General features: G+C 33.5%; 1 pseudogene; it reads right to left on the bottom strand.

Moving 5' to 3' along the window:
• LOC130956859 (cycloartenol synthase-like) overlaps window positions 1-23,299 on the bottom strand; it is a 44,126-nt pseudogene extending 20,827 nt beyond the window's left edge.
• Window positions 23,300-27,794: the final 4,495 nt, after the last annotated feature.

The following is a 27,794-nucleotide window of genomic DNA, read 5'->3' as shown; positions in this document are numbered from 1 at the left end:
GTTTGTCTAGAACCATAAGAGATCTATTAAAAGGGTGCTCTCATTAACCAACACTCCCCCAGTGGTTCCCATAGGTGATTCATAAATCTCGAGTAATCATGGTAGAAGATCCCACTTTTTTGTGAAACAAAGTGAGAATGGATTGCTGAGATCAAAGAGCCACTGAATAATTTCATACTTATTACAAACTATAAGCCTATAGCTCATACTTTTCATCCATATTTACAATTCGTAGGAAGATCACATTGTTAATGAGCTAACAACATGACAAGAGTGGAGAAGAATATCTATATTGGAAACCAAAATTTTCTTGTTCCCACAGGATTAGATCCAAAGCAGGGTATCTAAGTCTAACCATTGAACAACATTTTCCACCATTAGTAAGATTTATTCATGAGAAAAGAAAGGTAAGCCAGTAACTCTAATGAAAATTGTTATTGTTGTTATTAATCAACCATGTTTATCAATGTCAAAGATAAATTAGCCACAGCATCCCAATTTGCCAGTCAAAGAAAGATTCTTTACTACAATATCCTGATTTTCAGCCATTTAACTTACTTGGAAATAGATCATTCTTCATCAAATCTGGGAAAAGAAAGGCAGCTACCAGTCCAGTTCCAAAGACAACTATATATGTTGTAATTGCAATTATGAAAAACACAGGCCATTAACCAGATATGAATAAAAGAAATAAAATTTTGAAAGCATGTATAAATAATTATAGACTCTACAATTTCAGAAACGAATTTGATCAAACCTGTAGCAGTCTTAACATTCAAAAACAGGGCAGCCACCAGAAATGCGAAGGCAATTTGTAAGTTTACATAGATAAAATAAAACATAAACTGGATTCCATAGTTATTCTCTCTGAAGAAATGGAATCCTGAAAAGAAAAATTAAATATCGTCAGTATTAAAGAGAATTGGAAAACACCAACCAAGCAGAAGTGAGGAGAACATGTGTCTGGGGAACTGGAAAGCAGCCAGAACGCAGAGTCCGTTGTAGGACAGTAAGTGCAATTGGGAGCGGATGAGAACTTTGGAGGGTATAAGTTAGCAAGAAGGAAAGGGCAATCTTAGGCTTAGAGTGAGGTCTGAGAGGTATAAAAGATTGCAACATTTCATCAATAACTTGCATTTGCATGTTCTGGGAAAATGAAGAAAAGAAAGAAAAAGGATTATTCTTTGAACTATGGCAGGACTCTAAGGGAATGAGAAGGTCAGGGATTTTAACATAGTTTTTGGCTTCCTCTTCAGCACCTTTGTTTTCCTCTGTTCATGGAGGGCTCTAAGGGAGATAATTTGAGTCAAATAGATGGAAGTTAATAATAAAGCACCTTTGTTTTCCTCTGTTCATGGAGGACTTTTGGCAAACACTTGGTGGGTAACCAAATAGATTTTGAGTCATGGTCATGTGTTAATCATAATTCAGCTGAAAGTAAAGAAATCAGAACACTTAGGCAAAGATAATAACAAGGTCCCAATAATTGAAAGACTTGCCAATTATCATTAATCTTGTGATATATATAAGATGCATATTATTAATATTACCTTATTTTCAAATTTCAACGTCTTCCCTAGGTTCCTCAAGTCATTATATGATGCAATATGTAAGTGAGTAGGGAGCTTCTTAATCTTAAAAGCATAAAAGACTAGAGAGGTCCCCTTAGCGTTCCCCAATTCAAGAGTTATGGAAATGCACCAAACTGAAGCAAATGTTGTATTGATTCTTTGTAAAAGTTTGAGACTAATCAAAATATGGTCCAAGATTATAAAGCACACCAAATGATCCCCCAAAAATAAAATGCCAGACAAAAAGTTCCATAATGCATTAGCACTGGAAGTGTTATGCATGAAACGAGACATAAAAGCTCGAGTTTGAACCACAAACACATTATTAATTAACTTAATCAATTGCCTTGATTGTCTGTGTGTAAGAAGCATTGATAATAATCATATAATTTGAAGGAAACATACCAAGAAAAAGACAATTCGAATTTTCTGTCTGTCTTAGAGTACCCTATGGTAACACTAGTGAAGTAAAACAATGCTTATACTAGAAATTAGGAAGAGCATTAAAACCTAAAATTTAAGTTAGTATGGGAGCCAACTTTTTTAATTAGTATTAATCAACTTTTAATCCTAAATTTTAAATTTCAATTTTGAATCTTAAAACTTCCAGAAATTAAGATAAATTTACAATAACAAATTAACTCTCTATACTTATTTGGTGAAAAAAGAATCTTAGTATCAATTATAAATATTCACTTTTAAGCCACTAATTCACTTCTTACATACTTACATTAGCAACTAATGAAATCATTAACTCATGAATACAGAGATAGAGAATATAGCTAACAGCACCAATTATATATATTCCCATGTTTATTCTTTCTTTGATTTTACTTTTGAACTTGTGCACTGTGCACAAACTTTAAAAATAATTGAAGCAAATTGTGCAGGTTCTCATTTGGAATATTTCTTAAGACATTGAATTCTTTTGATTTGAGCTATTTCTACGAGATGAGTTCCTAATTTGAAACTTCAACAATTTTTTGCCGCGTTTAAGGATTTTCTAGGTCTGCAACTCTTTTTCATTTGTGTTCAACTCTAGAATTGAATCTTAATACTGAGATGAATCCAATGTTAAATTTCCCAAATTGAAATTTCATCAATAATAATTGAATAACAAGCCAAAAATTCACATAATTTTGTGAAGGCTTCTGCTGGTTGGCTATCTATTTCTACCACAAGAATATATTATAACAACAAAACACTGCAATGATTTTATAAGACTAGAAATAATTAAGCAGTAACTTCTCATCAAAATCATAAATAAAATATTAGCATCGAATATTTAATTTTAGCATTATAAATAACAACCATTGTTACTTAGGATAATAAAAGATTACTAAAATTTAAAGTTTGAGTCACATACTGCTGGATTGACAGAGAGCTCCTCATCTAGTGATTCAGGAAAGACCTGAAGAGGACAAATTATATCAAATTATAATTGAACCGTTTACAAGTTGGATTTTGTCACCAAATTAAATAAGAAAAAAAAAAGCTACTTACAGCCAAAAATCGATATTCCCTCTCTCTTTCTATAAATGCTGGTTTCTGAGTCCCTTGGAAAAAATAAAAATTCATTAGTGAAATTCCTGTTACAAGGCAATACAAATTGACCTTAAAAAAGTATTTCTAACTAATAATTCAGTGCATTGCAGTTCAGAGCCAGCACCTCTGGTTTTTATTATCCTCTCTCTTTCGTTAATCATACTACTATGCATAAGTTTCATTGAATTTCAATTTAAATATAACCAGAAAACTATAAGTAACAAGGACCTCAGTTTTGAGATTGACAATACTGCGAGTGAAGAAGAAATTAACCACAACCGTCCAGACACGGCGGAAAAAGGAGTGTAAGTGTGCGTGTAAACAGCATCACATTTTCTCTGCCTCAAAATGACATCACGTTAGCATCCATAAATGCATTAAACGACAACGCAAAGAGGAGTGTAAGTGTGTGTGTATGTGTGTGAGAGAGAGAATCGCAAAGTACCGGAGAGAAGAAAACTGAAGCCGCATATGGAGATGTAACCGTCCGGTGAGACTACGCTTCTAAATCGGACTCGCCGTTGAGCTCTTTCACCCACTGGCATCGGAGATTCAACATCGGAGTCATCAATTGAAAGAACACACACCACGAACCGTGAGTAGAGAGGTTGTTGTATAGAGGAGCGCGAAGAGAGAGGGAATGATTCAGCACGAGTAGAGAAGGAACCGTAAATAGCATCGATTTAGGAAAATTCAAAAGATGATGATAGGGTTGGGGTTGGGGTTATTAGGGTTCCTCATTAGAATTTTGTTTCTAATTGATATGTTATAAACACACAAATGATGAATGAATGAAAGCTGATGTATTCACTGTTTGAATCATTTGCTTTTTTATTTTCTTAACTAAGGAGGGAAAAAGTAATTTCTATTGTTATATTTGGAGGGAAGGTTAAAATTTAAGTGAAAAATACATTTACATGTTTTAGACAACACTTATGATGGGAAGTTTATGAAAGATTTTAAAGTAACTCCCATAAAGTGTAATATGTGAATATTATAAGTGTTGCAAGTGTAATTTGTTGAAGTAACGTTTTGTACATGTTCTTTAATTGATGAAAGATAACGCTTATAACGTGTTGATTACAAAAATGTTGCCATAATATTATTTCATTGCAACAAAAATTAAATGTTGCTTTTGATAAATTTAGACAATACTTTTTAAGTGTTGTTTACTGTATATGTTGCAATAGCTTAAAAATATTGTAGTGTTATAAGAAACATCATTGAACTTAAAAGGATTGAATTTCTGATATCAGAAACTTATATAGCTTTGATACCATAACAATACACAAAATATAATATACAACCTTCCAGTATAACAATATGATAAAATGATTATCTAAAATATCCTCATTTTAAAGATTTAAAAAACACTTCTGAATTGATTTCCACGTTTGAAGAAGGAACAAGTATGAAACAAGTACACAGTATAGTAATAATTGCTTTAATTTTCTAAGAAATTAATGAACTAACTCAGTGTTTGACCGATTAAAAGGAAATAAGACCACAACTAAAATAAGAATTTCTATAAGAGGGGATTATTATGTGATAAACCACTATTTTATGATTTATATTATTCTCCTTAAGTGACAAACAAATTTTTGTACGAAAGGATTTTTGTTGGTTTAGAAGCTATACTTTCAATGAGAGCTTATTTGTAAAATTCTAGACCACGCAAGAATCTGTTCGTCATTATGCCAATAGCAATCAACTTTGTAGACAAGGCTAAGAAAACACCTGTACAAGGATTAGTTTTGCACCCAAATGTAGCGGAAAAAATAACTCATGATCTTACCACCCTAGACCCAACTATTCAAACTTAACATATGCTGTCACTTTTCCTTTACATAAAGTATGAATCATTGATAACTCCAATCTTTAAAATTTTTCAAACAGGGACCACTAATCTAATCAAATGCTTTTGCAACTTTTGATACTTTATTTAAAAATAAAAAAGAATAAAAAATAAAAATAAATTTATAAAGTATAAATTATAAATAAATAAAACAAATTTACTTCAATATAATCATTTCAAAAGAATAGAGTGATACATAAAACATGAAAGAGACAAACAATGCAAAGTCACTAGCAGTGTATTCATTGAAAAAGTATAAAAATGCATCACTTAAGACAACACCACATTTAAAATAAAAATAAAATTTAACAAATTGCTAGTGACCAACAGTGTCAAATTTGTTCTGGAATCTCGAAGAAGAACAAAGATACACAGTTTTACACAAAAATAACTCAACTTGCAAATTAAATTAAGATACCAATAAAATACTACTTAAATAATGCCAAACAGAAAAATATTACAAAAATGCACGTTGCAATTATAATTATGACTATAATCACAATTATAATTTCTATTATAAGTTTTACCAAGCATCATCATTATTATAATCACTAATCATTTCGTCTTTACTGTCTTCAACAATGATATCAGAAAATGAGGAAAACACAAACTCAAACGCACAAAGATAGACTTCAAAAACAAAAATTTGAAGAAACTAAACTTAAAAAAAGAAAAATTTTCAAAACTTGAATAGAAATTAACCTAAAAGAGAAAAAGAGTACCTGAATGCGCATGAAGAGATTAGCGGTATGCTTGTGTTCGAAGCAATTCTCGCGAAAACTCTTGCGAGCAGCTTCAATCTGAGCAAGCTTACCGAGATTAGGATCGAACTCCCAAATCTGCCAGCCAACGTGATCGTTAAGTGTCCAAAGCTATGGACTTCTACCATCGGAAACTTTAAGCTTCCACATTCTCTTCGGTCTAAACAAAATGAGAATGGAAAGAAATTTAAAAGTGACAAAGATGAAATACAAATGCAAATGTGAAGGTAAAAATGGAAAAGAAAATGGATGTGATGGAAGGTATGTAGGAATAAGAGTAAGTAGATGCCACAAGGTTAAGAAGAAGTCACACAAGGTTGTAGAAGCTGACCTGGTTCTGATGGTGGTTGTTTGCTGTTGATACCTCTTATGCAATAATTATATGAATATCATACACTAAAAATGTGACTCACGATAAGTCTATAATGCCATGAATGCTCGTATTAAATATTCGGATTAACTATGTGAGCTCCCTTCGAATCTTTGACCCTATCCTTTCACTGGTTCAGTGTCGATTTTGGTGGAATTAGAATTGTTGTTGAACTTGAACAAATTTTAATTAGAATTGTTATTGAATCTGGTGGTTGTTGTTGTTGTATTTGGTTTTTTAGTATTATTACTGAATCTGAATTTGTTGTTGATTATGAATTGTTATTGAACCTGATCAAATTTTAGTTAAAACTAGAATGAGACCCGCGCGATGCGCGGGATGGTAAATTAATGATAGTATATAATAAATATTAAAAATTATTATGTTTTGTAGAAATAAATTAAATAGGTGTAAATTGAAGTTAAATTTAAAAGGTGTTTTATTTTAAATAATTTGTAGTATAAAAGATTTGGATGTTGGAGTTATACAAAGTAACATTTTTATTTGGTAGTTTGATTTTTACATTTGTTTTAGTTGATGGACTTAGTCATTTTACGTGGTACTCGTCCTCCTTTTTTCTGTTGGTTGTTAGAGTTGCTGCTTTCTTCTTTTTGTCGTAGGTTTTTGTGAAGACATGTTCTTTATGAATTGTTAAGTTTGATGCACTTTCTATTGTGTTGTTTGGTTCCATCTTTGTATGTATGTTCTTCTTCCGAAGATATGTCTTGAATTTGAATTTGTGTGGTTTTCTTTCTCCTTAATCTCTTGATAGGATGGTGTTTCAATGTCATTATTTTTCTGAAATGTCATTAGATTTGAAGCAGTTGTGCCCAATAAATTTTTTGCGTCGCCATCAAATAGTATAAAAGTTGTTGTAACACTTTGATCTGAAACCTTTAATTGAATTTAGAACCTAAAATAAGTATTGGGTTAACAACTAATAATTTGATAGATGAGATTATGAAAAGTATATAGAGTTACCTTATTGTTGATTATTGTGGTGTTTGATTACATGTACCACAAATGTAGTTATTTCTTTTTTTTATATGCTTTCTTCTTACACTTTTTACATTTAACATAGTTTCATCCTAATTTGTCATCAATTTCGTTTATCGTTGCTAAAATTGTGAAGATCTTTTCCTATTCCAATATTTAATTTATGTTATCATTAGGTATATAGTATTTGAGTAAGTATGAATGTATAATGCATGTTGTGATTTTTTTTGTCATACCTGATCATCAGATTCTCATTGCATGGCCATTAGATCTTGGATAGTTATTCGATTTCTAATCGTTCTGCTCTGAAAGAATGATGCTCTATTAAGTAAGTTTGAAATGTGCAGTTCAGAAATAAATTTTTTGTGCTAAATTTGATGTTATATGAAGGAATAATGATAAGAGACTTATATATGTAGTTTAAATGGTATGGAATTTAAATACTTATAATGTAAAATTTATTATGATTAATAATATTATTATGACGTTTGTAATACGGATATTTATTACCTTTAGTGAGTTATTTATAAAAATTAATAAATTAATTGTTGCGGTTATAAATTTATTGTATTATTTATAACGGTAAGATATAATAAATATAGGAATATGAATTCAATGTATTTGTAGGTTACAAACTTATTGGATTCTATTTTTTAGTTTTTTATTTGTATATTTTATTTTTTTGCTGATTTGGAAATAATAGTTGATTTGGCAAGAATTGAGTGGTTGATTCTAAAGTTGTGCCAAGTAAGCAATATTGCTGATATGGCATTAGTAGGAGGAAGAAAATGTCTCAAAAGTAATATGGTGCATGCTTATGTATCTACTTTTATATATTAAGAATAGATTGTTGTTTAATTTGGTGGTTGTTGTTGTTGTATTTGATTTTTTAGGAGTGTTACGGAACTTGAATTTGTTGTTGAATTTGAGCAAATTTTAATTAAAATTATTATTGAATATGATGGTTGTTGTTGTATTTGGTATTTTAGGATTGTTACTGAACCTGAATTTGTTGTTGATTATGAATTACTGTTGAACGTGAGCAAATTTTAGTTAATTTTTTTTTGAATCTGGTGGTTGTTGTTGCATTTGATTTTTAAGGATTGTTACTGAACTTGAATTTGTTAAATTTGTTGTTGATTATGAATTGTTGAACCTGAGCAAATTTTAGTTAAAATTATTGTTGAATATGGTGGTTGTTATTGTTGTATTTGATTTTTTAGAATTGTTACTAAACCTAAATTTTTTGAATTTGTTATTGATTATGAGTTGTTGAACCTAAACAAATTTTAGTTAAAATTATTGTTGAATCTGGTGGTGGTTGTTGTTGTATTTGGTTTTTTAGAATTGTTACCAAACCTGAATTTGTTGTTGATTATGGTCACTAAACTTTAATCTTATTGTTGGATAATATTATTAATTTGAATTTTGTTGCTGGATAACAGAGTTGAATACTTGAATAGTTGAATTTGTTGTTGATTATCATGACTAAATGTTGAGCATTGTTGTTGTGTTGTTTGTTGCTGAAATTAAAATGAGGAAAATGTTGATCAAGCTCCAAATTTCTTCTATGAAGATATTGATGTCGATTTTTAGATTATCCCTTGGACTTAATTTACTGATTATGTTATCTTTTGATCGCTCTTGTTCATTTAAATTGAGAAAGTATTTTGTACAATAGACTAGTTTATTATCTCTTTTTACATCATTAGTTATATCTAAAAATTGATACAGGATTATTAACATGTTTGTAAAGAATTGCATTTTAAGTTTTAAAACAATTTTTTAATTTTATGTAGATAATTTTATATTTTTTAATTAAGACCAGGTTAACTGGGTGAATCAGTGACCTATTGGTTAAACCAATGACCTGGTCATATGAACGGATTGATTACCGGTTTGGTTTTGATAACTATGTTCTTAACCTTGTGGCTTCTACTTACTCTTATTCCTACATACCTTCCTTCACATCCATTTTCATTTTCATTTTCAATTTTGCATTTGCATTTGCATTTCATCTCTGTCACTTTCAAACTTCTTTCCATTCTCGTTTCGTTTAGACCGAAGAGAATGTGGAGGCTCAAGATTTTCGATGGCGGAAGCCCATGGCTTCGGACAATTAACAATTACGTTGGCTAGCAGATTTGGGAGTTCGATCCTAATCTTGGATCACCGAAAGAGCTCGCTTAGATTGAAGCTTCTCGCAAGAGTTTCCGCAGGAATTGCTTCGAACACAAACATAGCGCTGATCTCCTCAAGTGCATTCAGTTACTCTTTTTCTCTTTTAGGTTAATTTTCATTCAAGTTTTGATAATTTTTCTTTTTATGTTTAGTTTAGTTTTTTCTATTTTTGTTTTTAAAGTCTATCATTGCGTGTTGAAGTTTGTGTTTTTCTCATTTTTTGATGTCATTGTCTAAGATAGTAAAAACGGAAGGATTAGTGATTATAATATTGATGATGGTTGTTGGTAAAACTTATTATAGTGATTGTAATTGTGATTATAATCATAATTATAATGGTACCATGCATTTTGTAACATTTTTCTGTTTAACGTTGTTTAGTAGGCATTTTATTGGTATCTTAATTTAATTTGCAAGTTGAGTTATTTTTGTATGAAATTGTGCATCTTTGTTCTTCTTTGAGGTTCCATGACAAATTTGACATTGCTGGTCACCGGCCATTTGTTAAATTTTATTTTTATTTTAAATGTAGTGGTGTGTTGAGTGATGTATATTTATGCTTTTTCGATGAATACACTGCTAATGACTTTGCATTGTTTGTCTCTCTCATATTTTATGTGTCACTCAATTCTTTTGGAACAATCATATCAAAGTAAATTTTTTTATTTATTTATAATTTATACTTTATAAATTTCTTTTTATTTTTTATTCTTTTTTATTTTTAAATAAAGTATCAAAAGTTGCAAGAGCATTTGGTTAGATTAGTGGTCCCTATTTAAAAAATTTTAAGGATTATAGTTATCAATGATTCATACTTTATGTAGAGGAGAAGTGACAGCATATATTAAGTTTGAATATGTGGGTCTAGGGCGGAAACATCATGAGTTGTTTTCTCCGCTACATTTGGGTGCGAAACTAATCCTTGTGCAGGTGCTTTCTTAGCCTTGTCTACAAAGTTGGTTGTTACTGGCATAACAGTCTCCTCTATAGAAATTCTGCTTTTAGTTGTGATTTTATTTGCTGTTAATCAATCAAACACTAAACTAGTTCATTAATTTCTTAAAAAATTGCATTAATTATTACTATACTGTGTATTTGTTTGATACTTGTTCCTTCTTCGAACGTGGAAATCAATTCAGAAGTGTTTTTTAAATATTTAAAATGAGAACATTTTAGATAATCATTCTATCATATAGTTATACTGGGAGGTTATATATTATATTTTTTGCTTTGTTATGGTATCAAAGCTATAAGTTTCTGATATAAAAAAATTCAATTATTTTAAGTTCAATGATGTTTCTTACAAAATATTGCAGTTTGCAAAAGAGAACCCAATTAGTGAAATCCTACCCAAAGTCTGAGTGAAAGATTGAAGATGTTACTAAAGAAACTGTGACAAGAACATTAAAAGGGGCCATTACTTTCGATTTAACCCTCTAGAGTGACAATGGACACTGGCCTAGAGATTATGGAGGTCCCTTGTTTCTTATGTCTGGCTTGGTAAGTTTTATTTTGAACACTTGATCATTTCTCCTGCATTAAATTTTTTCCCTATTAATTGCTATATTTCACATATTCTAGCTTTAAAATGTATGCTTTTTGACAATATTGCAAACTTTTTCCTTTAAAAATATGTTTGACATTGTCTTCCTTCTGACTTAATAACTGTGGATATCAAATACTATTTGGGATATCCAATCAAACAGATGATTACACTTTCTGTCACTGGGGCACTGAATGTAGTCTTAACAGAAGAACATAAAAAGGAAATATGCCGATATCTCTATAATCAATAGGTAAGAGCATTATCCCATCCTTTCCCCTAATCTTTGGGCTTGTCCTAGAAATTATTCTCATTAGTTTACTGTAACTACGGAACAAGGATGGTTAATGAGATTTGCATATTGAAGGTCCAAGCACCATGTTTGGCTCTGTCTTGAATTATGTTGTTCTGAGATTGCTTAGTGAGGGACCTAATGATGGAGGAGGAGACATGGAGAAGGCACGTAACTTGATTCAATCACATAGTGGTGTTACTTACATAATATCATAGGAGAAGATGTGGCTTTCAGTTAAAATTTTAGCCTACCTTTGAGTCTCTTTATTTTTTATTTTAAATTTTCATCTTATGAATATTAAGACATTTTTAATGATTTTACTAATGTATATGGTATATATGTTTATTTTCTACTTTCTGATTATAGGTGCTCGGGGCGCATGAATGGTCAAGAAATAATCCCATGCCCCCTATGATATGGCTACTTAGAGACAATACATGAACTAATGGATGAGTAAAATATTTTCAGTTTAAGAACAACGATCCACTTAAGTGGTTATCGATGTTAAGTAGCTGTTACTTAAATGATAGATTGTCTCCAAGTGTTTGTTTTTCTTTCATGCTTTACAGTTGAGTGTTTCTTGTTAGGATGTTTACAAATGGATCAAGTTTCTGATATGATCAGCTTTTGTATATTAGTTGGACTTTTTATCCCAGGAATAGAGCAAATTGCACTATGATAGTGAGAACTCCTTTCAACCTAAACACGAAAGCTGATCTTGTTGCTGGAGAGATACATATATCATTTTGAGTTGAATAAGATGATTTAACATAAAGTTTTATAAAAGACTTCTACTGTAAATTTTGTGCTGAAATTTTTGTTGTTGTTCAATCTGGAAACCTTTGTGTCATGATTAAGTACTGTATATCATGGTTACTGAATATAAAAGGCTGGTATAGTAGTATGTGTTCATTAGTTCATGCGGTGTATGCAATCCTTATTCCTTAAGAATGACTTCTATTGTTGATTACTTATACAACGAATCATTTTAAAATTAGTTGTCTATGTTTATTATAATTTGTTTTTAGGTGAATTATCTTAAACATTGTTTAATGTTATATGTATTTTTCACATTGAGTTATATTTTTTGTGCTATACAAGAAGGATGTGATGTCATTGTCAGATGGTCTATTTGTCCATGTTCTACTTATATGGCAAGAGGTTTGTTGGTCTAATCACACCATCAGTGTTATCTTTGAGAAAAAAGCTCTATAACACACCATATCATGATATAGACTGGGATAAAGCTCGCAATTTGTGTGATAAGGTTAGTGATTCTTGTAAGTTGTAAAAACATTTTGAGCCTCCACACTTGGAATTTTTCTTGTAGTTAACAATTGCATGGAAATAGAATTTGCACTTTGTTCCTCGTAATGGCTTCTTTTCTCATCAAAATCATATGTTAATTATCCTGTTAAATTGATGCCAGAACTTATATTCAAGCAAAACTGATTACTATTGTTTATGCCAACATAATACCCATCTACAAACTACAATGGCAACCATCATGTTATCAGTGACCCTGTTTACCCATGACTAGCACACTTTACAAGCCGACAACCACTGGCGCCATACCTCTCACGATCACAGACCTCCAACGAGGACAAAGACCCCACTACTCCTCTCTGTAGCCCCTAACTTCAACTACGATGACTGCTGTCCAGGCTTCTCTCCTCAACTAAACCCAATGCAAAACTGGACATCAGAACTGTAACACCCTATCACACAGAGCTTTACACCTAGGAGGTAAATCAAAGGTGGTATGGCGTTACGACCTCTCTCTCTCTCTCTCTCTCTCTCTCTCTCTCTCTCTCTCTCTCTCTCTCTCTCTCTCTCTCTCTCTCGATATATATATATATAACTAGGTGCCTTGAAGAAAGGGGTACGATCAAAACCAAACCGAAGATGTATCACTCACAGAAAATGATAAGGTGTAAAGCTTATACAGAAAACCAAAAGACATATATATATAGAGTTCCAACGGGTAAATATAATTCAAGCCCTAGACTCGACCTGTGAAGTAAAGGCCGGCCAAAGTATAAATACATATATACATAACCCATAAAGTATAACCCAAAAAGAAACACCTATTTCTCCAAACCTCTAAGAAGGACAAAATATAACATATACAAGGCGGAGAATATATATATATATATATATATATATATATATATATATATATATATATATATATATATATATATATATATATATATAACAAAATATAAACACTAAGTCCAATAATTGTTCTTTACTTCCAAAGAGTCTCTAGAATGCTTACTGAGGTGCCCAACGTCCTGCATCTGAAAATAACAACATATGTATGAAATGAGAACCAAAATTTCTCAGTATGATAAAGGTGTCCACATAGATAATATATAAGGTCACAGAAAAGCCAGAGGCATTCCTAGAACTCCAACAGTCAGAATTAAACTTAAGAAGTATACTAAACCAAAAATTTGGTAAGTTATCTAAGGTATCCCAATTCCAGATCTAACTTTAACCTAACACTTTACATTCCGTCTCCTTCAACCCTCCGAATCACTGGTGGAACTACCCTCAGCGTCACCTCTGCCAGAATGAGGGACCTCTCTATTGCAAAGACATACAAAACAATCAAGGAAAACACAATTATGGATAACCAGTACAACATATAAGACAAGTAGCAATTAATTATAGTAAAACAATTAGGCAAGCCAAGACAAAACCTTCTCAAAAAAATCACACAAATGCACATGATGCATGTCTGTCCTATAGCCGATGAGTCTCATCTGTCGGTTATATAGCCAAACCCGACATGTCCAGTAGCAAACCCTGGATAAAACACCAAATACAGAGCAAGTGAGACCCAACCGCAACCCTTGCATCTTACCCGCGTACCCAGAGCAAGGGAACAACCTCACCCTTGTCTTTTACCCAGGCAGTGTTACAGTTCTCAACTCAGAGCAAGCGACAATAAAACTCAGCCCTTACATCTTACTTGGAGTCTCAAACTCTTACCCGGAGCAAGTGAACAACGCCATTGCATCTTACCCGGCTTCTCGACTCTTACCCAAACCAAGTGGATAAAACCACTGCATCTTACCCGGAGTCTCAACTCTTACCCGGAGCAAGTGGATCACACTATTGCCTCTTACTCAGTAACATATCACAATCAAATTCAATCTCATTTTCAATATCACTTTAATTCATTCATATTCATTAAAATTCATAATTAAACTCAGTTCTCATCATTCTTCTCTCCAAAATGGCTAGTGGTACACAGGTACTATAGCTTCAAGTGCAGAGTGGATTTAACATGGTACGACTTGCCACCAAAGATCTCATCAAGATAGTTCTTGCCATCCAAATCCAACGATTCTGGGATTCATCGATCAAGGAAAGTGTGGTCATTAGTGTTACTAGCCTGTTGACAAAATCGTTTGACAAAACCCTAGAAATAGAAATGTCGATACTGCAATTATGGTGGCGAGGGAGGGAACAAAGTGAAGAGCAAGGAAAATTTCAGGGAGGATTTTGTTGGTGGATTCTGAGTATTGGAAATTTTATTGAGAAAGGTTGGAGGAAGGAGCTAACGGTAAAGAATTAGAATGAGAGGAAGAGGAGGTTCCGATAAAAGAATATGGAGGCAATGATGAGGATGATGATGATGACGGAGAAGATGGAGGTGATAGTGGTGGGGTTGATGGTGGGGGGCGTGGCTTCCTTGTTTGGTCTGATAGGTTTCACAAATTAGGATTGGATTTTGGTGAGACTGAGATAGAAGGGACAAGGAAGGTTTTTTATTTGAATAAATAAAAAATACATTAATTCTCATAATACGCATGGATAAAAATGTAAATGCATAGAGTTACTTCAGAGAAAGCACTTGCAAAATGGGTTAAGCTTCATTTCAGGGGAGCACTCGCGAATTGAATCTGACATGGCAGAACCACTTATTGCTCGGCGCCAGCAAACTAGGCAAGAGTAGCCATTTTGTGACTGGTGCCCACGAAATAGGCACATCAAGTAAGACAGACACGAAATGGTAACCAACTCATTAGTTGTACTTAACTGTTCCTGCAGCCTGGTTGCACTTATCTGAATTAATAACTTTTAAATTGAAAGACTCATATGTGAAGTACCAAAAAAAGATACAATGGAAACAAGGATAATAAACAGAGTTGTGAATGAGAAGTTTATACAATTATACCTAGAATGATTTAGAGTGTGTTTAGCAAACGCGTTCGGAAAGAGAGAAGCGCGTTTGAGTCTCTTGAACCTTATCTTTTATTTTCTTTTATAAAAGAATACCAATAACCATTACCTTCATAGCTTCATAGTAGTTCTTTCTAATTCTTCGTTTCATATTTTTTTCATCAAAATCTTTCAAATTTAGTTCAATCTCTAGCAAAGTGAATATTTGGTTCAAATTTTAACCCTATATTTTTTTATTTTTAGTTTTCTCGTATTTTTTATTTTATGTTTTGAAATACAATGTTGGTATTTTTGTGGAATTCTACTTTTGTGAAGGAAATTTTTGATATTATAATATTTGTATACATATATATAAATTATTATTACTTACAATGAAAATAATTTTGGTAAAATTCAATAAAAGAATGATGCTGCTAGAAAGATGGTGTCATTTTTGAAGTGACACAAGTATTCAAAAATAAGAAACTTGATATGAGAGAGATGGTGATGTTTATAGAAATTAAAAACTTAGTGATGGTTTCAAACCGTCACTAAAAATATTGTGACGATTTAAAAATCACAAAATATAAGGAGAAACTGTCACAAAATTTACTAACTTAGTTACAGTTTTAAGTCGTCACGAAATATAGCATAAAAAAACACTTTGAGTAGTGTTACAAATTAATGACGATTTTATACTTAAAAAACCATCACAAATAATTTAGTGACATTTCTTACCAACAGTAGTCCAAAATCGTCATTATGTCACATGGCGATGCTCAAATTTGTGACACTTTTTTAACAGTTACGAAAAAATTTATCAACGGTAAAAATTGTTATTAAGCGTCACCAAAATGCTATTTTGTTGTAGTGCATTTAAAATTTAAAATAGGGGAACATTATACAAAGGCGAGTTCTATGGTGTAAAAAGAGAAATTTTTCTACATATATATGTATGTGCTGTTAAAGCCATAAAATAACAACTGCCTATTATAAGAGACAAGATCGGAAGACTATTAATACTTTTTTATGTTACTTTTGCTGTGCATCACGTGAGGCATTGAATGGGTTTTTTTTTTTTTTTTTATCATGGTGAAGTACTGAAGTGTTAAGAAGAGTGATTATATTTAACACTGTTAATGATTCAATATAATCATAGGCCTTATATTGCTGGGCTTTATGGAAAATGTTAAAAGGATAAGAAGAAGGCTTGAAGAGGGTAGGTAGAATAAAGATGTTAGTTCATGTATATAAAAAAAAGTATTTAAGATGTTAGTATAAAATCTGCTGTGTTTAGAGTCCGTTAACATATGACTCAACTATACATAAAATTTAAACTCTATATATAAAATTAACACAACTACACAAAAATATTATACATAAAATTATAAATTTTATTTTATAATTTAAAATAATTAAATTAAATTCATATCAATATTATAATTATTTTTAATAATATTATTTATAAAATTATTATAATATTATTTATATTAATATACATATTATAATTTTTATTATTTATGATCAAGAAAAAAAAAACTTTTTCTTGAATAAAAAGAGGAGAAAATCAATAAAAAAGCCATACATGAATTCAAAGACGCAGCGCACTCTATTACTCTCTCTTTTTCTATTACTCTCTCTCTTTTCCTGTACAGCCTGTACATTGTTTGTTAGTATCCACTATCCTTGTCTTTGAAAATAAAAATCTCAATTAAAAAAACAAAAAATTCAAAGGAATAAAATATCCTCCTCACTCTAATTATTATTATTATTTATGATCCCATTATAATATCATTTACATTAATATATAATATAAATTTTATTATTTATCATCCTATTATAATGCAGTTATATTAGTATACATATTATAAAATTATTCTTATATATTATAATATTATTCTTATAAATAATATTAATAATATTATTTATTATAATGTCTATAATCAACTAATATTAATCTCTAAACATTAATACATCAATACTAATTCCTAATTTTCAAACTTTAACCCTAATCTATCAATACTAAACCCTAAAATTTATCGATCTTTATTATTTTTTAAATTCTAAATCCTAAACACTTAAATTTTAAAAAAAAATTTCTAAATCCTATGTTATTTTATTTATTTAACTTTTTTGCTCATTGTGGTATCTTGTTCCCCCCCCCCCCCTTTTTTTAATTTGGTTATGGTCATATGTTGTTTTTCAATTTCATATTTGATAAACAAATTTTATGCCCAATAATTTCAAATTTCAATTTTCTTTCCTAACAAATATATATATATATATATATATATATATATATAGTCCTACTAACAATCACACTTTCGGCATATATATACCCACCAATAACAATAAAACCAACCCTCATCCCTCAATGTTTTAAAGTTTAACAAAATAGTAAAAAAAAACCCAACAATATCAGGTCATAATTATCTTCAATAATTAAACATGTTAAGTCTAATCATTCTTTTTAACCAACAAATGTCTCACGTGATGCACAACAAAAATAATATAAAAACGTGCTAATAGCCTTCAGATCTTGTTTTTATAGTGGACGGATGTTGCTTTATAATTTTGACAGCACATATATACATGTGTAGAAGGATTTTTTCTTCTACACGATAGAATTCGCCTTATATATAACTATATTTAAAAAAAATTGAAAGCACAGTACTGACCTGTTCGATTTGTTCACTATATCAACAGTTTGATTTGCTGTTCGTAGGACAATCGAACCAAATTAACATCGATTTAGTTCTGTCGATTTTTTTTATTTTTTAAATACAAATAACCAAAATTTCAATCACCATAAAATGAAGTTTAAAAGAGTTAATAAACTAAAATAACAAGAGTGCATCACATTCAAATTCAATATAATTTCAATTTGTCCCAATAATTAAACATAAAAACAAAGACAATTAGAAATGTCTAATAAACAACAAAAACAAACACACTTTAAAACAAAATAAAAACCAAACCACACCAGAGTTGCACCCACATTAGTTCAATCAACCTTCATTTTCTTTGATCTACGATGGGGCGGGGGTTTGGTAAGCACACTGCTGTCCATTAAGAACGTACCACGGACTCAACATTTTCACCTCCAACTTCAGGCGTCGGTTATTCAAACTCATCAACCTAATCAAGAACAGACAAGCAACAACAATTAGAGATAGTAATTTTATTGAAAAAAATTATTCAAACTCATCAACCTAATTAAGAACATACCAGCAACAACAATTAGCGACAGTCATTTTATTCAAACTCATCAATGTATATTCAGGTGTAAAGTCAAATGAAATCAAAAGTATACCATCATTCAAAACTCATATTTTTTCCAACAGAATAGCAACAACAACAAAATTATAGCCATAATGAGGTTGAAGATTATAACATTATATATCAACTTATGACGTTAAAAAAATTGTTTTTTTTTTCCAACAAACCAGCGGCGACAACAAAATTATAGTCATAATGAGGTTGAAGATTCTACCATTATCAACTTATAACGTTAAAAAAATTGTTTTTTCCAACAGATCAGCAATAACAACAAATTTTATGCCAAAAATTGTGAATATACTAAGTTACCGACCTCCGAAGAAGACATTGTTGAGTTGCACGAGAGGGCTCGAACTGAGGCTGTTGATCGGTAACGAAGAGGACTGCTTGGCGATGGAGAAGGCTGCTTGGCGACAGAGAGGGCTGCCCAACGATGGAGAAGAACTGATTGGTTTAGGGTTTGCTGCGACAGCACAGACTGGATGACGGCATGGACTGGACGATGGTGCAAACTAGATGGATGAGCGGATAATTTATACGCTTTTTGGCATCATTTTCATATAGTTTTCATTATGTTTTGTTTAAGTTTTATTATATTTTCATAGGTTTTAGTGCAAAATTCACATTTTTGGATTCTACTTTGATTTTGTGTGTTTTATGATGATTTTAGGTATTTTCTGGCTGAAATTGAGAAGCTTGAGCAAAAGCCTGATTCAGAGACAGAGAAAGGACTGTAGATGCTATCAGGATCTGACCTCCATGCACTCGAAGGAGCATTTCTAGAGCTACAGAAGTCCAAATGGCGCGCTCTCAATGGCTATAGAAAGCTAACATCCAGGGCTCTAGAAATATATAATAGTCTATACTTTGCTTTGAAAATGAAGGCTCAAAGCTAAAATTCAACGCCAGCCACCAGCCCCAGTCTTGGCGTTCAACGCCCAGAAGGGAGCAACTGGTGTCCAACGCCCATTCAGGAGTCCAAAGCTAGCGTTGGACGCCCAAAAGGGAGCACTAGCTCGTGGATTTCACTTAAGATTAGCCCAAACACTCACCAAGTGGGCCCCAGAAGTGGATTTTCACACTACAAGACTAGTTTATCTTATTTCTGTAATTCTTAGTTATCAGAATAATATATATAGGAGGAGATCAACCTTATTTAAGATCTTCTTCCCCCACTTTACATTCGAACATTGTTTTTCTGTACAGTATGAGTCACTAACCTAGGTTAAGGTTAAGAGCTCTGCTGATTCTTATGAATTAATAATATCACTATTCTACTTCAATCTATGCTTGATTCTATTCTAAGATGTATCTTCGTTCTTCATCCTAATGGATTGGGAGTGTAATTTGACCGTCATCCCTATTCACATGGGTTCTTACGAGTCATTGACGGGATAGTATTGAACCACCAGCTTGACTATACATCTCTTAGATGGCTAATCCATGATTTCGTTGGGTACTTAGAGACATCAGTGCAGCCGAGGTACGGGGCGATTAGGGCCTTTGTGGTATAGGCTAGAACCAAAGGAGCAGCGTTCTCTTATCCAGAAGATCCGACCTTGTCTGCGGCGTTTTAAGTAGGATCACCAAGGGAATGGACTGCTAGAGCTTCACCCCGTTCAGATTGGATGACCGCTGACCCGGCATTTGATCTGAAGCAGAGGAGATTAATGACCGCTGACCCGGCGTTAATCATATACAGCCTGCCATGGAATGAATCAATCAGAAGTTGGAGTAGATGGTGAGAAAAGTTAATTCAGAAGGAAAAAGCATCTCCGAAGCCTCAACCGTTCTCATACCATTGATTTCACACCTATCTAGTAACGTTTTATTTATTTATCTGTTTTATGCATTTTTCGTGACAACTATATTTTCTATTTTTTATTTATGGTCTGATTGGTTGGGCCTTGGGCCCATTTTGGGTCCAGTTCAACCGATTTGACCCGTTCGGTCTAATTTTGGGCCAAATTCTTTGAAATTAGTGTCAAAATTCTCGTTTTAATGAGCTCTATTCTAATTTAATATAAAACTTACATTTTTAATTTTTCTTATTAAAATTTAATTTATTGACTATTTATTTACTAATTTAGCTGGGTTTACATCCTACCCACCTAATTAAGAATTTTGTCCTCAAAATTCAGATTTAGTTACCTGAAAAGAGGTGTGGGTAGGGGTCTCATTTTGGATTCAATACTTCTCGATCTTAATCACTTGGTCTCAACTACTCATCGTTCCTAATTTGTTCAGATAACTTCTAAGAAGGTACAACTTCCCTTTTTCAACTATCTAGGCCTTCCCTCTCTCTTTACCTGTTAGCTTTGTGCAGTTAGAATCTTTGTTCGAATTCACTGATCTCTTCTCCGTTATTTCTGTTGTTAATCTAGGACTTAAGTGTCAAATCCCTCGGGATTAGGTCGATACCCGAGTGACTAACGTATCACGCCACCTTAATGTATAACCTGATCATTTTTCCTCCGATCAGTGAAAGGTGGATGGATTTTTGGTCATTCGATTCACAATTACCTAATGGTATTAAATCCTTCGATTACTGCTAAAAGTTTGTCTACTGGGGCGTCGTCATGGCATCATAAGGTTGCATCCACCCACATCCTAAGTCCTTGGTTAATGTATCATTAGGTTCAGAGGTGATGAATCTCGACACAAAGGTTGCTTTCTTCTCTCAAAGTTCGAAAACTTGCTATATCGGGGCATCTAAATAATCAATGCATATTGACGCGTCGATTGAACCGCATACAACATGGTCGACAAAATTAAAGCTTCAGAGCTTTTCTTGTTGTGGTATACTACTCATTCCATCTTTTGTATTTTAAAAGCTTTACTCTTAATGGATTATCACCATGATGGTTATATTTAGAAACTATACAAGATGTTTACCGCATGCGAGGCAACTCCTGAAAAATATCAAGCTGAGAGACGTTCACATCACACAACCAGAGTTTATAAATAATGAAAAAGGACATCTGGTATGATGACCACACTATGTCTTAAGATGATAAATAAAATGTACAAGAAGAAAATCAAGATGCATAGTAAGAGAGGAATTCGATCTTGAAATTGTGAGAGAGAGAATCAAGGAATTTCAAGTCAAGTAAGTCTCAACTAAATTCCGAAGAATATAAATTGCAAAGGTGAGAAACTCCACTCACAACAAATTTCTCAAGTTCAAAATTGACGTAAGTATGCCCAGACAAGGTTCATGTAAGTAAGGAGTAAAAATTCGGAAAGATGGACAATTCATTACGAGTGTTGCAAAACTTATCGGGTACTCGCGGGTTACTTATATTTGTTTTGTATGGCTAAATGACGAGAGCTGATAAGGTTAGGAATTAGCGAGTAGGCTCGGGATAAGATCGGTTCTAGTTTGTTTGATGGCATTGTAAGAGATGAATTTGTGATTGATCGTGATAAAAGCTGGCTATGTGTGAGTCGAGAGCAAACACACAATTGTATTTAAGTTAAAATGTGTAGTAAAGCATGGAGGGCTTGAGTAATTTAAAAGAATTATCAACTCCAATTGTTAAAAGGGCTTCCAAATTTAAACAAAACTATGAACTAAGAAGAAGAATCGGAAGAGCTACCAAATAACCAACTATAATGTTGAAATAAGCTCGAGTAATAATGAGTATGAAAATGTTTGGGCTGCTGACTTGTGATGTAACCATGGTACATGGACGATTTGACAAAGGTGATATTTGAATTGGCTTTTAAATTGAACTGTAATAAGTTAATTATCGAAAGTCTTTCTGTTGTTGTCTTCCTCTTCCTCTGATATCATCGGTATTTCACATTAAGAGCGCTTAATCGAACGGACTTCATTTCTACTACTCACTTCATCTAGCTTTCCAAGTTTTGTCGACTTTAACAGTGTTATTGTACATAATGTAACTAAGAATGATTTGGTCCTCAGCTCTAATCTTTATCGCTACCCACACTCTCTCGCCGCCTGAGCAATTTGTAGCTACAAGCTAAATCCGTGTCATGCCTCTTCCTCGCAGTTTTGGGTTGTTAGGATTGACACCTACGGTTCTGGTTTATCTTAAGTATGGATAAGTGCGATGTCTCACTTTCTATAACACAAATAAAATTCAGGAATCAGTTTCAGCCTGCCCCCTCCTCGTTGTTACCCACCGTTACCTCGGGCCCTCCTACATGGACAAACTATCACCCTATGCCTCTGATTCGCTTATTTATAAGAGTCTTGATCATTTGTCCAACGCCAACCCGAAACTTCACTAAACTCTGCAAGCTTTGATGGCAATACCCTACTCCGAACGATTTGGTTTGGTTCTAAATCCAACACTAGGTTTGACATTTCAATGTTAGATCTTTCTTCCCTATCCTAGTCTATGAGTAATCATGGTATCCTAGAATGATACATTGCCCCTCAAATTCAATCATTGCAATTACCATAACCTTGTGATTGTGATGGATCTGCATCATGAGTTTCCTCTACGTGGACTAGGACAGTCCTTAACTAGATGTCCTGGTGATCCGCACCGGTAACACATGCCTTGCTTGTTTTTATGCTGCCTATTTGGTCGGTAGTTCTCAGTCCTCTTGAACTCTTGACTCCTTGGTGCCAGGTTTTGATGGTGGTCTCTTCGGCGGAACTCCCATTTATCATTCTTTGCCACAGCTGCATTCCTCACACATTCTTTAGCTATTCGACTCTTGTTCACAAGTTCAGAAAACACCCTGATCTCCATCGGTACAACAAAGCTCAGAATATCACTTTGAAGGCCCCCCTCGTACTTAATGCACTTTCATTCCGCAAAATTCTCAGGCGCACCTTGGAAAATGCTAGAAAATTGGCACAGTTCTTCGAATTTATTAGTATACTCAGCAACAATCATTTGGCCTTATTTTGATTGAAGCAATTCAAGTTCTTTGGCGTTTCTGACTGAGCTTGGAAAATACTTTCTGTAAAATTCTGTGCAGAATACTTCCCAAGAGATTATAATACCGTCTGGCTGCAGGATACGCCGTGTTCACAGCCACTAATACTGAGCCTCGTTTTGGAGCTGATAAGTTCCAAATTCAACCCACTGCTCTTCAGGAACCTGCTGAGCCTACAATGCCTGCTTCATTGCCTGAATCTAGTTATCCGCTTCAGTGGGGTTTGAAGTTCCTCTGAAGGTTGGAGGGTGAACCTTCAGAAAAGAGGAAAGCGTCATAGGGCCCTCTTCGCCATTATTTTCATTGTACCCATTGTTCATCTGGTTCCCCAGCGCTTCGGCTATCGCAGTCATGTTACCCAGGGCAGCCATGAAATCTACAAGGTCATTCCCTGTCGGTTCGGGATTAGCATTCCCTAATCTACCTCTGCCTCGCCTGCAACCGCATCCACGAGTCGCCATATGGTTCCTGTTCACACCAAACAAGTGATATCAAGGTGATCAATTTTAATATCGCAAGTCTAGTGCTTCAAGTCCCAAATGCATGCTTATGAACATTTATTATAACACCCTAATTACCCTAAGCCTTACCTCATGCCGTAAAGCAAAGGTTAATCAAAGGTTACGATATATATATATATATATATATATATATATATGGAGTAATAATTCTAGAAGTCCGATAGAGAAAATAAGCTCAAATACAGAATTACAAAGTGTGAACGTTCACACAAAGCTACAAGTGTAAAAGACAAGATCGACTATGTGAGATAGCAAGATATATGTAGTTATATAAGAGTATAATAATCATAAGATACTAGTCTAAGTCTGCGGAGTTTAGGTCGACTAATTAAATATAGACATATAGAGTTTTGACAGTAAAACAGCTTATATAGTATCTCTCTCTCAAAGTAAGCCTCTAAGGTAAAATAAATACAAAAGTGAGAGTACTAATAAAAATAAATCGAAAGACTCCAAAAACATGATAAAGATCATCCACTCTGTCACCGTCAAGCAACTCACCAAGGTGGGTCGCGACCTGTATCTGAAAAACAACAACAGCATATGGTATGGGAACCGGAGGTTCTCAGTATGGTAACAGTGCCCAATATGTAAGATGTAAGGCTCTGGGACGCCGAAGGCAATCCTAGAACTTCACATCGAACACAGATATTCAAGCTTAGAATAAAATAAATAAATAAAGAATTTAAACCATAAACCGGGTTATCTAAACTTAGGGGAATTCTAACTAATACTAATCACACCGTTGTATCCCACAGCCTTCGCCAACCTAACCTCTGTGCGATCCCAGCGCCACCACCTACCTAACCTCCTCAACACCAGACAATCACAAATAATGCAAACAAGTAATACACAGGTAGTAATCATATATAACAAGTAATTCAATAAGCAAGTAAGTATATTATACAATTAGGCAAACTCAAGTAATCAAAGCAAACAAACACATAAGAGATGCATATGATGAATGCATGTCCTATTGGCTTGTGATATCACTTGTCGGTCCGTAAATGCCAACTCGACACATCCTTCCGGATGTAGCCTTTTCTGCCACGCCAGAGATATAGTGCCATGCACACTCATGTAGCAGCGAATCTGCTACGCCAGAGATATAGGCTCCGCACACTTCATGAAGCAAAGAAGGAAACAATCACAATAAATCATGTAGCGAAAAAATCTGCCACGCCAGGGATATAGGCCCTGCACACTCTCAATGACAACTACTCATGCAGTAGAGACATCTGCTACGCCAGAGATATAGGCTCCGTACACTCTCAACAACAACTAGTCATGCAGTAGAGAAATCTGATACGCCGGGGATATAGGCCCCGCACACTCTCATATAATCCAATAACTTCATCGACTTCAAATCATCACCAGACATCACCATTTCTCATCTCAAATCACTTTCAATTATCAATTCTCAACATTCCAAGGATATAGTGCCTCGCACACTTTCCTTCAATATCTGTCAAGCTCATAATAACCATCATCAGTTCTTAATTCCATTCCAAACTCATTAATTCATCAGTTTCTCAATTCATTGTCAGTAATCACTAAGTTCACTACTCTTCCTTCTTTCTCAACCAAACTCATCCTCAATACACCAGAAACTTAAACCTCCATTCTCTAACTTTTCAAAGTAAAACCCAAATTAAATCTCCTAAGACCTTTCCCATGTTTTGATACCCGAAAATAAGTCAAAGAGTCTTAAATAGGTGTCACAGAAGTTTACAAGCTTGTTGAGAAGGTGAAACAGTTAAAAATAAGATTTTAGTTGAGAAACAAGACATGTGCATATGGACAAGGGTGTGCGTGGCATGCCCAGGAAAGTTTTCAAATGTGTGCGTACGCATAGAGGTGTGCATACACACAGGTAGTAACATTTTTAACTCTATTCATCCGCACAAGGCATGTAAACGCCCTCAACAGAGTGCACCTTCCAACGTGTGCGTGCGCACAGGTTGCCAAAACTTCGTTGGTTGTGTGCGCGCACAGGTTGTGCTAGCGCTCTCAACAGCAAGTCTTTCCCTGTGTGTGCATACACACAAGGCTGTGCGTGCACACATGTTTAAAAACTCACAGGGGTGTGCATGCGCACACAAACCAAAAATTACAAATTCTGCAGCATGCACAGAATTCAGATTTTGACACCAAACTTTGAATGATCATAACTTCCTCTACAAAAATCCATTTCCTACAAACTTTAATTCCACTTAAAGATTCTTCAATTAACTTTAATTTAAAGCAATTTCAAAAATTTTTTAAAAACTGAGGCTCAAGTTATGATCCGTCAAAGTTCACCAAAAATCTGTTTTTACCAAAAGTCTCAAAACCTCAATTTTACCAAAATTCCCAATTCAAAACCAAACTAATCACAACCCAAACAAAGCTAAAACATCATAGAAGTCCATACCATTCTTCTCCCAACTCAACCATCCATATTATCCCAATTACATCATTCAACACCATCAAAACCCTTAATCATCAACATCCAAAACCATCATAAACACTCATAATCATCATCAACCAACAACAACATCAACAACCACTTCAAATCCTCATTCATTTCAATAACCATCACTTAAAAATATCAACATTAACCAAATCTATCTAAATTTTTATTCCTCACATTATCCTCATAAAACTCACATCCTCTAACAATAGTCATCAAAATCAACATTCATACTCCTCATCAATTAACCTCTATATTAGCAATCATAATCAACCTTCATATTACCACAATCAACATACACACTCATCAACCTCAACCAACATCATCAATATCATCAATCCCTCATCAACAACAAATAAATCACAACATTCTTCATCCACCTCCATACAACTTATCATCAATTTTACATACAATTAAACATACACCCAAATATTCAACCCTATCTTAAGGTCAATTATCCTCCATGCACGAAACTACCAAAAAGCCAAGACAACTCCAAAAAGCACCAAAGCTCAAACTAACAACACACATATCACCAAAATCAAAACCTAAAAACCACAACATACAAAACTACAAGGGTTTATAAGGAACTTTACCTTGTCAAAAGAGGATTGGGACAATTCCCAACAATTATCCGCTTCTAGAGATCACCTAAACAAGTAAAGTCACAAAATCTACTAAAAAACCATAACCAAAAAATGCAGAGATTTAGGGCTGGAAACTGGAGCTTGAGCTTCGATTTTTTACCATATTTTCTTAGATAGAAATGAATATCTCAACGATAGCTTCGCGTGGCCACAAACGGCTCGTCAATCAGAGTTCCGTAGCTCAAGTTATGGCTTCCGGAAGGTGAAGATGAATAGTGACATTCCCCTCTTCTCCTCTCTTCTCAATTCTGCGCCCCGGCCCTCTCTCTCAAGTTAGGTCATAATGAGCTAAATGCTCATTAATTGGCCTTATATATGTTGGGCCTTGGGCCCGGTTTGGGCTCAATCCAACCCGCTAGCGTTTTTAGTCCGTTTGGCCCACTTTGGGCCAAAACCTTTAAGATTAGTGTCCGGTTTCAATTCTAAATTATTTTTGTCCTTTCAAATAAATAAATCAATTTTCAAAATCTTATTTTCCAAAATACGCGATACTGGACAGACTAGAGCCGGTACTGCCAGCTTAAGCGTTAGTACGTGTTTTTATAAAAACTTTTTGAAAAAGATACATTTTCCAACTCAGAAAAATTTATTGAAATCAAATTTCACCTTTATATTTTCAAATTAAAACCTCTAAATTTTGAATCTACTCTGGGCACTTAAAATTATTATTTTATCAAAACGGTTA

This window comes from Arachis stenosperma, chromosome 10, assembly GCF_014773155.1.
Source record: "Arachis stenosperma cultivar V10309 chromosome 10, arast.V10309.gnm1.PFL2, whole genome shotgun sequence".
NCBI classification, from domain to species: domain Eukaryota; kingdom Viridiplantae; phylum Streptophyta; class Magnoliopsida; order Fabales; family Fabaceae; genus Arachis; species Arachis stenosperma.
Note: the sequence above shows the minus strand (reverse complement) of the source record. Positions and strands in the feature narration are given on the sequence as shown.